Source organism: Mixophyes fleayi, chromosome 4, assembly GCF_038048845.1.
Source record: "Mixophyes fleayi isolate aMixFle1 chromosome 4, aMixFle1.hap1, whole genome shotgun sequence".
Taxonomy (NCBI): domain Eukaryota; kingdom Metazoa; phylum Chordata; class Amphibia; order Anura; family Limnodynastidae; genus Mixophyes; species Mixophyes fleayi.
In genome coordinates this window covers 334016506-334028795 of record NC_134405.1, presented here as the reverse complement: position 1 = coordinate 334028795, position 12290 = coordinate 334016506, and the positions used below count along the sequence as shown (strand labels likewise).

The 12290-nt window shown below is 51.3% G+C and overlaps 1 protein-coding gene across 2 annotated transcripts in view; it reads right to left on the bottom strand.

Moving 5' to 3' along the window:
• Window positions 1-12290, bottom strand: part of SYN3 (synapsin III) — a 248071-nt gene that overhangs the window by 200477 nt on the left and 35304 nt on the right. The gene's annotated exons all lie outside the window — the stretch shown is intronic.

Sequence of the window (12290 nt, the reverse complement as noted above, 5' to 3'; positions counted from 1 at the left end):
CTCTGCTGATTTGGTGGGGGAGTGCCCTACCGTAGTAGCCACGTTAGGGGGTAAACCACAACAGTGTCTGCTGGATACGGGGTCTCAGGTGACCACTATGTCGGAGCGGTGTTTCCTGGAAAACTACGCTCACCTGCAGAAGAGCCGGGCCCAAACGTGGATTAAGCTGACCGCCGCCAACAATTTGCCCATCCCTGTCGTGGGAGTAGTCTGGTTGGAAATTGAAGTATGCGGACAGACCTTGGGAAAGAAGGGCATTCTGGTGGTTGGTGGAAAAGAGCTTCGTCATGGCCCGGTGATCCTGGGGATGAACGCCCTACAAAATTTGGATCAGGCCTTATTCCACGCCAAAGGGGCTCGATACTGGAGAGAGTTGGACGTACCCCGGCCCGTGCAGCAGGTTTTCCAGAGAATGGTACGACGGTGTGATGAAGAACCAACTGAGTCGGGACTGGAGCTCCTTGGCTACCTACGGACCAACTATCGACAGACGGTCGAAGTACCCCCTGGTCAGGAGGTGCTGCAATATATGGAAGTGAGGACAAACCGGAGATTAGAGGGAAGAGTGGTGTTGGTGGAACCGGTCAGTCCGGAACGAACGGCGGAAGGACCTCTTGTAGCCCGTGCGTTGGCCAGGGTACATCGAGGAAGGGTACCCGTGCGGTTATGTAATGTGCAGGACCATACTCAGACGATGGGGCCTGGTACGACTGTCGCTCGAGTTATCGCCGTAGAAGCAGAACAGATTGGAGATGACCGGCAGATACTTCTCAAACCCGCGTCAGGACAACAAGGGGGCCTGGCGGTCCAGGTGGAGGGTGACGATAGCCTGTCCCGCGAGTGGAACGGCAACACCATTTTGGAACAAATGGATGTTTCCTTGGAAGGGATCGAGCCTCGAGATGTTACCCGTTTACAGCAGATATTGTGGGCCAGACAGAAAGTGTTCTCCCGAAGTGAAGAGGATTTTGGGTACACGGAGGAACTGGAACATAATATCCGTACCGGAGACAGTCTGCCCATTAGGGAGAGATATCGGCCAATCCCGCCCAAGTTGTACCAAGAGGTCAAGCTGATGATTAGGCAGATGTTGGATAGCCACGTGATTACCGAAAGTAAGAGCCCGTGGGCAGCTCCTATCGTCTTAGTACGGAAGAAAGATGGCGCTATCAGGTTCTGTGTGGACTATCGGCGGTTGAATAGTTGTACTGTCCGCGACGCGTATCCATTGCCCAGGATTGAGGAATCGCTAGCTGCGCTAGGAAAGGCGAGATATTTCTCCACTCTGGATCTTGCCAGCGGATACTGGCAAGTACCAGTGGCGGCAGAGGACCGGCAGAAGACGGCCTTCATCACACCAATGGGTCTGTTTGAGTTCTGTAGGATGCCGTTTGGGCTCACTAATGCTCCCGCCACCTTCCAACGGTTAATGGAGAGATGTCTGGGAAACCTGAACTTCGACGCTCTCCTGATCTATTTGGATGATATCATCATCTTCGCTCCCACGGTCAAGGAACATCTGGATCGACTTGACGTCGTCCTACAGCGCTTGGAGAAGTTCGGCCTGAAGTTGAAGCCGCGAAAGTGTCATCTTCTGAAATCTCGGTTGGAATACCTGGGACATATTGTGTCCCGGGATGGGGTGAGCCCCACTCCGGATAAGGTTTCTGCGGTGTTGGACTGGAAGATCCCTCGAACGGTGACGGAACTGAGAGCATTTCTGGGGTTAGTGGGCTACTATCGGAGATTCATCAAAGACTTCGCGAAGGTGGCTGGCCCGCTACACGAATTATTGAGGGGCGTTGCCACTACGGCTAAGAATCAAGCCATAGCCTGGGGAGACGCTCAGGAAAAGGCGTTCACGACGCTCAAAGAAGACCTGACGACGGCTCCAGTGCTGGCGTACGCTGACTTCGAAAAGCCCTTCGTTCTGTATACTGATGGAAGTCTCAAGGGCCTGGGGGCCGTGCTAGCACAAGTCCAAGACGGCAAAGAACGGGTCATTGCCTACGGAAGCCGGAGCCTGCGGGATTCAGAAAGAAACCCCGATAATTACAGTGCCTTTAAGCTGGAGTTGTTAGCAGTGGTTTGGGCAGTAACCGAAAAGTTCACGGAATACTTGACCGGCGCTGAGTTCGACATAGTGACCGATCACAATCCCTTGGCCTACTTGGGCACGGCCAAGTTAGGGGCGCTGGAACAGCGCTGGATGGCTCGGTTGGCCAAGTTCGGATATAAGATCCGGTATCGACCCGGAAAGGCTAATGGAAATGCGGATGCGTTGTCCCGTTATCCCCTGCAAGGGCCGGAGGGGCCTAGTGATGAGGACAGAGAAGGGGAGGAGATCCCGGATCTGACCCAGTTGACATCTCCTGTTTGTGCTCTGAGTGTGCCCAAGACGACCGTAGATTGGGCCGAACGGCAGGCTCAGGATGCTCCATTGCGGTGTGTCCGCCGATGGAAGCAACAGGGACATTGGCCCTCTAGTGAAGAACGGCGTCGACTGTCCATAGCCGGACGACGGCTATTGCACAGATGGGATCAACTGGCAGTGAGGGAAGGGGTGCTAGTTCGCCGAGCCTACCTGGAGCAAGAGCTCCGTCCTGTATGGCAGGTGGTGGTGCCTGAGTCCATGGCGCGGGACTTGGTACTGGAAGCCCATGAAAAAGGCGCTCATCTCGGGGCGGCCAAGACCCATCAATGGCTACGCAGGCAGTACTGCGTACCTGGCGCCAAGGCGTTGGCGGAAGAGGTCTGCCGAGCCTGTCCACGATGTGGGGTAAGTAAGGCTGGAGAGCAGCATGCGCCCGTGCAAACCATTCAGACGGGGCGACCCTTGGAGCTGCTTATGATTGATTACGTCCTGGTTGGGGAGTCAAGTAGTGGTCATAGCTACGCGTTGGTCATGACCGACCACTTTACAAAGTTCACCGTCGTTGTGCCCACACGAAATCAGACGGCGGAAGCAGCTACGCGCGCCATTGTGGAGCACTTCATTCGGAGATATGGGTGCCCGGAGCGGATTCACTCGGATCAGGGAGCCTGTTTTCAGGGACGCCTCATGGAGGGTCTGTGTGACACTTATGGGGTACAGAAGTCCCGGACCACTCCTTATCACCCTCAAGGTAATGGCGCCTGTGAAAGGTTCAATCGGACCTTGCTGCAAATGCTCAGGGCTCTGGAGGCTGGGCAAAAGAACCGCTGGCCGGAGTACGTGCAGGACTTGGTGTGGGTATACAATAACCGGGTACATAGTACCACCGGTTATACCCCATACTTCCTTTTGTTTGGGCGGCCTGGAAGGGAGTGGCGTGATTTGGACTTGTCCGTCCCCGAAGAAGCGGACAGATGGACTCCCAGCGGCTGGGTGACCGAGCAGAAGAGGAAGCTGAAGATTGCCGGGGACGTGGTGAGGGGGCAGCTACGGTCCAAAGTCCATCACGGGCCAACCAACAGCACGGCTTCCCCCTTCGTAGTGGGTCAGCGGGTACTGGTAAGAGTTAAGAGGTTGGGAAATAAACTCAGCGATCGGTGGGAAGTGTTGCCACATGTAGTGCAACGGCGCATGGCTCCTGACCTTCCTTTGTATGAGGTGGTTCCTGCGGAAGGGACTGGAAGACCGCGGGTGCTACATCGGAATATGTTACGTCCCTGTGGTTTTCTGGATTTGCCTTCCGACGTCCAGGAGAGAAGTGAGCCAGATCCTATACCCGCCCCGACGGGGGTGGATTGGTGGACACCAATGACCGCCGACGACGTTGTTACTCCAGATGCTACTCCAGTGGACCTGGACCTTCCGACACCGCCGCTTCAACCCAGAAGATCGCAGCGGCCAAACTTGGGCCAGCCTGGAGGACGTTATACTGACCCGGATTTCGTGTGGACCAGGGTTTTGTCGGCAGGGACTGCCGACATTAAAAACGGGGGAAATGTAGAGGACTTACCTGTCCGGGGCCGTCGTCATCCCTCGGGCGGCGGTCCCCTCCGTTCAGCCGGGACGGTGAGCCAATCAGGGCTCACCTCCCGGCCATTTCAAAAAGAAACATGGCGACGGACCAATCCGGGCCCGCCATGTCATCACGTGGCGTCGCGTCGACGCTACGTGATGACGCTAGCGCGGCGCCGACTATTTAAGTCGGCGCGCGCGCCGCCATGTTCAGTTCGACGGCGGAGAGAGTCAGAAGAGGACGTGTCGCGGAGAGCTGCGGGATCAAGACCAGAAGAGAAGCCAGCGGAGACCAGCAGTGGCGGCAGAGAGCCCTTGTTAGGGCTAAGAGCGCCTCTGCTGCCTGAAGACCGGCGGGATCAAGAACAGAAGACAGCGGAGACCAGCAGTGGCGGCAGAGAGCCCTTGTTAGGGCTAAGAGCGCCTCTGCTGCCTGAAGACCGGCGGGATCAAGAGCAGAAGCCGGCGGCAGAGCAGAGAAGCAGCGGCAGGCGGGGAAGGAGTCCAGGAGAAGCTCCCCGAAGACAGCCCCAGGTAAGGCCTTGCCAGGCAACTCCTCTCCCGGGCCCACGCCCGCAGTACATATAATAAAGTCGGGCACAAGGCCCGTTGGCACTCTAAAGTAGGGGCACAAGGCCCAGGGACCTGGGCACTAGGCCCCAACGAAGTAGTGGGCCAGTAGGCCATTAGTATACTGATATAAAGGGGACAAGCCCCTGTTAGTTAGAGAGGGGGACTCAGAGCCCCAGGTGTACAAGGGCACAAGGCCCTTAGGTAGTTAGGGGCCTAGAGGCCATAGGAAGGCCAGAGGGCCTGGTTAGAGGCTGGTAGCCTGTAGGTTATTAAGGGCACAAGGCCCTCAGTTAGTTAGAGAGGCCACAGGCCTCAGGCAGGGGCTAGGACCCCCTAGGTAGTAGGGCATAAGGCCCTAGTGAGTGGGCTCAGAGCCCTGAGGTAGAGAGGGGGCTGAGGCCCAGGAAACAGAGCAGAAGGCTCTGTGTGTAGCTGGGCAGAGACCCATGGTGTATAGGGCATAAGGCCCTGGTGGTGTGAGGTAGAGGTGTGGGAGCCTCGTGAGAGTAGGCGCGGTCCTGTGTGAGGTGAGCACACGTGGTTAGGAGGTACGGTCGAGCGTAGGCTCCTGTGGTGCTGTAGCAACCTGCTGGTTGGCTAGCAGCGGTGTGTTCGGGTAAGTAGCGGGCAAGGTACTGTATACTGTATCTATTTATTCTGTCTGTGTGGCGAGTGTAGTTTACATTACAGTATTTTGGTGTGCTTTCTAACTGTGGCCAGGGGCAAGACGTCAGGCCCCCATTAAAGGTAGGCTCTTGTTTCCTGTGGTTTTCCTGTGCTAACCCGTGCTGTGGGGGACAAGTGTAAGTACCAGCATACACATAGTCAGGGGAGAACACATGTAGTTTTCCTGTCCCTTAGGTCCCCGGGGTCACACTGGTACCCCGAGGGGGGTGGCTGAGTGAGTTGGTGGCAGTACAGCACACCTTGAGGCAGTTCCAGGGGCGGCCGTGGTTCTGATCAAGGGTCCTCAAGGCCGGTTCCGTGCAGGTGGACCTGTGGTTCCGGACGTAGGGACACGTGTGAGATACCCGAGTACAGGCAGTCGGGCGGTTCAGTTCGATCGGCTGTTCCGTGCGGCAGTCGGCCCGCGGGTTAGTGTGCTGTTTTACTGAGCCTCAGCCGGGCTTAAAGAACCCGTACTTAGGGCCTGTGTGTGACTCCATAGCAAGAAGGCAGCTTCTTGGTAAGACCTGGGTGAGGGGGTTAGGAACCGCCCTCCGGTTTAGGCTGTGAACACCGGCTGGTGTTCCCCGTAGCGTGTAACTAGTAGTTCCGTTAGTGCACCACATTTAGTTAGTCCTAGTGTTTGACGTAGTTGCGTTGCCGACCATTAGAACGTTGTTAGGGTCGGGTCGCCGTTGTAGCTAGTCCAGTTTGTGGGTGCCATCTTAGTTCACGGAGAGCGTAGAGGGAGGCTGTGTGTCTTGTCATCCGCAGGAGTCGGGAAGGTGCAGGAGAACCGGATCGGAAGTGGGAGTGTCCCGGTGAGTATCACGCTCGATTCCTCCTTTCGGTTAGGCCCTCACCGGCAGGTGTGTGAGGCACTTGAGGCGGGATTAGTCCTCGGATTAGTCTTGGCCTTCAGTGCCTGTAGTCCCCCGCGTCTTGGCAAGAACAAAGTGAGGAGGCGGCAAGGAGCTTGGACTGACCGTGTCCTTGTCCTTTGCCGTAGTCTCGGACAGCCCTTACTTGGTAGACTCGGTTTAACTGTGTGTTTCCCTCTTAGGCGTTACTTGCGGGCGTCCGGAGAAAACCCAAACCGGGACCGAGGTGGGATCCAGTCATCCACGCGGATCGTGGTAAATTCGGAGGTATTAGGAGGTAGTCGCCCTGTGAGGCACATCTCCTTTAGGGACCTTACATCCATGTGGAGACAGCAGAAAGTTAGTTGGTTACATGACATAGTATAGAAGAAGCGAGGTCAGGGGAAGAGATATAGATTTGGGTGTTATAAGCGTAGAGGTGGTATTGGAGGTCGAATGAGCGAATTAGTGCCCCAAGAGAAGGGGGGTACAATGAAAAAGTAAAGGACGAAGAACATCGCCTTGTGGGACCCCAACAAATAGTGGGAGTAGAGGGGAGGATGTGCCAGAGGTAGAAACACTAAAGGAGCAGTTCGATAGGTAGGAAGTGAACCAAGAAACCACTGTGTCACGAAGGTTTAATGGAGTGAAGGGTGTGTAGGAGAAGAGGGTGATCAACAGTGTCAAAAGCAGCAGAGAGGTCCAGAAGAATGAGTATGGAGAATTGACCCTAAAATTTTGCAGTAAGTAGATCATTGGTCACTTTTGTGAGAGCAGTTTCAGTGGGATGTTGGGGGCAGAAGCCTGATTGTAGAGAGTCAAGAATGGAATGAAAGAAAGTAAGACAGACGTTTGGACACTAATCGCTCAAGTAGTTGGAGAGAGAGGCTGGATCAGGAGATGGTCTCTTTAGAATTGGTGAGATGAGCGCATGTTTAATGGAGGATAGAAATGAGTCAGTGGAGAGAGAAAGGTTGAAGAGGTGAGTTAGAGGTGGGCATGCAGTGGAGGAGAGGGAGCGGCGTAGCTGGGAGGGAATAGACAATGAAATTAAATTAGGCCCTTTATAATTGTCTAATTTGTAATGCACAGGGACCTGTACCACCGTACCTTTTCTTGGATGTCAGAACAATTCTGTTTACTCAGAAATCCATTTATTAGGTTGCTTTGCGAACGCTGCCATATTTCTATAACAGTTCAACCCCCATTCTTCATTTAGATAAGTACATCTAACTGTTTATATTTCATGTTCTCACTGAATACCCCCAAAGTACCACTTTCAGAAGGCTGCTCCGGTCAGGAACGACGGAGGTTTCGTAACTGATGTAAAAGAATATTTTTCACTCTAAATAACATAAAACATACTTCTGCCATGGAGCATTAATAAGAAAGGAGACATACAGTCAGCAGTGTTATTACTGGAGGGGTCATAACCACGCGAGTGAACGCAGCTAATCGCAAGCAGCTGACCCCTCCACCCCCATAACCTCCAGCCTTCGACGGAGCAGCACTGCGGCCACTAGACCCTCTTAATCAATACCAGAGAGCAGGCCTGTGCAGATCATTAAGACAAACTTAAGATCATTACATTGTGCAGCAGCATTCTCCCTTGATTCAGGCTCATTACAGATGGAGTATTTAATGCAAACTAAAAGCTATAATTCCCAGAAACTGGAGCATTTCCTGAGCCGCGGAATTAACCGTAGAGAATAACACCCCACCCACGCTAACCCAACATTACAGCGAATTAAAAAGTGGGTTACATTAAAGTATCTGCACTTCTGTTCCGTCCTGATAGCGGATGTAACGTCTGTCTGCTCCCTGATGCCCGCGTTCCCAGCTGACACCGTGACTCACTGACTACAGTCTATTTGTGGCGACAGATCTCTCTGGATTGTTTAAATCCTTAAGAACATTAACAGTAGCGAAAAAAAAAACCATCCTCATATTATCAACAGCAAGTCCTCCGTGGGCTACAAAATCACTGAGTGACAGGGAGACACATACTGAATTCTATACACGGCGTGAACTGCCCATTATAGCTACCAGGGGACTCATGTGGCATGTTCTGCACGAGGAACACATTACAAAATAATGACTTTTGATGTGTCAAAGGTTATGGAGGACGAGGATAGTTTAACAGGGCGTGTGGTAAACTTATAACAGGGAATGGTGTAGTGTAAAGCTAGGTACACACTACACAGCTTTCATCCAATAATCGGCTAAATCAGCCGACATACAACCGCTCATTCAAAAGTCGGGTCAGTGCGTGCAGTGACACGATGGTCGAAAGTCTGCCAAATGGACGATTGTCGCCTCATTTGGTTGGTCGTGCCGTTTAATATTTTCGGGGGGGTCAGGTGGGTGTGTGCGGGCGGGGCTCGAAGAATTGTGCCGCTAGTCCCGCCCCGAAAGCTGTCACCATCCCTATTCGCCCAATAAAACTGGGGGCGGGGCTTAAAGGTGTCATGGACGAGTCATTGTGACACCGTCCCCAGTTTTATTGAGCGAATAGGGATGGTGACAGCTTTGGGGGCGGGGCTAACGGCGCGATTATTCGATCCCTCCATTTACTTTTCCACAACCATCGGGAATCGGGATAATTGCCCTCTCCCCCGGGAGTCCGGGAGACTAACCCAGATTCCGGGAGAGTTGGCAAGTATAAAATAAATGTATTTGCACCGCTTGGATTGCAGCATGTGTTGTCTAAGAGCAAATTTGCTCCCTTTTATGCCTTTAACAGAGCCGTAACGACGCGGTGTGGGCGGTGCGACCGCCCCGGGCGCAAGCCCAAGGGGGCGCAGCCGCCCGATACCTGCCTCTGTGCCCAGACGAATCGCGGCTCTAATCCAGCTCCCCTACCAGCAACAATCGATTCCAGGCATCAATATATCTTCAATACCGGGAATAGCTTGGCGCTTCTGCCCGCAGTGGAACGCATGTGCGTTCCACTGACAGGAAGTCCGGCATTTGAATGCCAAACTTCCTGCTTGTTCCACTGCGGGCAGAAGCGCCAAGCTCTTGGTAGTCTCTTGGAAGTCTGTTTGGGGAGATTTCATTTAAACTGAAGGCCGGAGACATTTTCTATTCCAGGTATTGAAGAGCCATTGAAACCACTTAAAGATCGGTGAGTGTACATTAGAACTGGTTTCAACTGCTGCAAGACCTCATGTCCTATACATACTAAGTCACTTCAAAGAGCCTCGGCACCTTAATTTAACATAATTAGACTATAACGTACGACACACATGATGAAAACTATGGAGCGAATTTCCAGAGTTGTGGTACTGTTTTTCGGAACGCTACTATGTATTTTGTGTTTACCACATGCAAATGCATCAGGGAGTTTACAGTGAGGACTTAAACACTAATAAAAATGCATTGGCCCCTGTGAGGCAGCAATGCTAACTACTGTGCCGCCCAGTAATGATAGTCTCACCCTCTCTTTCTGTAAAGTGCTAGCCACACCCACACATTAGGATGGCCACACCCACTTGTCAAATGCCACTCCCACTTAGATGGGGGGGCGCCGGTGCCCTGTCTCGCCCAGGGCACCAAAATGTCTAGTTACGGCACTGGCCTTTAAATATAATAAAATTGATTAATCAGAAAATAAGGTGCTTGTTATATAACTTTGCATGCCTTGGACTACAGGAGTACTCCCATGTCTGAAAGCATTCTGTGATACGTTGCTTTATGGTAGGCTACAAAGATATTTATTCAAGTACAAGAGTGGCAGAAAAACTATAAAACACTATAGTAGCCAATCAGCAACCAGCTTACTTTGCTCTACTGCAAACTACACAATAAAATGTCTGATTGGTTGCTTTTACCTCTCTGTCATGGGAATAAATGTAAACATGCTAGCATGACATTCTAGTCAATCCTACCTCATGATAAATATCTTTTGCAGCCCATAGGGGGCGCTGTTAGAGCAGTGATATAATCTGTATGAAGCAGCAGTCAGTTTAGCGTTAATTATACTTACTGTACTTTCTTCAGTTACTTTATGATGAACTTATAAATATGCAATGTGGGACTTACAAGTAAAGTATGAAAGTAACACCCAGAATACTGATTTCCTTTTTGTTTGACCCAATTTTTTAAAATGTGTTAATTCCAAGTGTAGATTTCATTGCACCGCGCCTGAAGGCTTAGCAACACTAATTACTGATGCAGCTATTGACACATAAACCACATATGCACAGGAATCATACAACATATAGCATCAGGCTCGGTTTGAACACAATTATATATCCTCTAAATTATTATATATTACAGTCAATGGGCAGATTCACATACCAGAGCTGGTGTTATAATATATGCTGCATGCCCTAAACCAGTGATGGCTAACCTGTGACACTCCAGGTGTTGTGAAGCTACAAGCCCCAGCATGCTTTGCAAGTAGATAACTAGCTGATAGCTGGCAAAGCATGCTGGGGATTGTAGTTTCACAACACCCGGAGTGTCACAGGTTAGCCACCACTAAACCATACTTGCCAACTCTCCCTGAAATAGGGGTGATCTCCCTCACTCCCTGAAGAGTCTGGCATTCTCCCTGATGCTGAGCCAGTACAAGACGTGGTTGGCTTCACCATCTGTGGCATGATGACACAGTTCAGACATTGTGTCCTATGTCCATGTATTGATGCCTATGGAGGTGGCCATTTTCATGGAGACCAAGATTTAATCAAAGACTGACAGGTAAGACAACATGACTTCAGTAATGTAGACAGAAATGTAAAAGACACTTCAGTCTCTAGAGACTCATTAGCTGCTTTTGTTTAACGCATAGTTGCCTACTCTCCTGGAATGTCCGGGAGACTCCCGCATCTCTGGGAGGGCTCCCGGGAGAGCAGGGCAACCTCCCGGTTCTTGCCCCCGCAATAGATAAGTGGCGTGGGGCGGGGCTTAATGGTGCAAATATCGAGTCATCTTAGCCAAAATGATCTGATTCTTCAAGCCCCATCCCCGCATGCCCACCTGACCCTGAGATATTCCTGAAGCCAATGAGGAAAAGTTGGCAAGTATGCCCTAATTTCCGAACATTAACACTAAAAAGAAGTATCTGAATTAACTTTTGTCTTACCGTGTGTCTCTATTAATAACTGAATTATATCAGGCAGCAGCCATTTGTCTGGAGACCAAAATGCACTGAGGCCTATGCAAATAGCTCACCCACTATGGCTTCTGCAATGGAGACAAATTTGTGTGACAATGGAACACCAGCCGGGAGAGATATGCAGGTATGACAAACCGTCATATACCGGCCCACTTACGACCACTGCCTCCCACCGGTCCATATTTGTGGGTGGAGCTTCACCAGAAAGTGGACATGATTGGGTGTTCTATGGAGGGTCAGTATGCTAATGAGGTAGCTGGAAGGCAGAGCGCGCAATTATTAGCATTTATTACTTAAAAAGGGAGAGAAACAGTGATATACATTATATACACTCAATATTCCATAGTTTTGTAAAGGCACAATAATTAATATGCAATTAATTGGCCCAAAGATTACAGTAGGTAATTTTCATTTTATGACACAACATTTGCATATTCCCCTTATTGCCCACATTGCTAGGTAAAGTTTCAGAATAAATGACTGCAGAGCAGAGGCCCTGACATGCTCCTATGCTGCTGTCACGTCGCTGTCCTGGGGACATGTGGAGATGCTGGAAGTGTTGTCACGGCTGTGTGGGCGGCCTGTCAGCTCATGTCAGCCGCCTCCTTCTTCCCCGTTCTTCACTGTGTACAGCCCCAGGGAGGATTCTGCTGAGTGGTGCAGACCCTGCCATATGCATATGATAAATGGGATTTGCATACTACTGCTTTGTCCCAAATTTCAGCATTTACTGGGTGACATTTAAAGAGCACCCATCAACTAATTCCACGGAGCGGAGGGCAGCCTATTGTGGGCTTAACCCATACGCCTGAGAAGCTTAGGAAGCAGAGACATCACTTGACATTGGTCACATGGGGCAGCACGGTGGCTCAGTGGTTAGCACTTCTGCCTCACAGCACTGGGATCATGAGTTTAATTGCTGACCATGGCCTTATCTGTGTGGAGTTTGTATGTTATCCCCGTGTTTGCATGGGTGTCCTCTGGGTGCTCCGGTTGCACACTCCAAAAATATGCTGGTAGGTTAATTGGCTGCTATCAAATTGACCCTAGTATGTGTGTGTGTGTGTGTTAGGGAATTTAGACTGTAAGCTCCAATGGGGCAGGGACTGATGTGAGTGAGTTC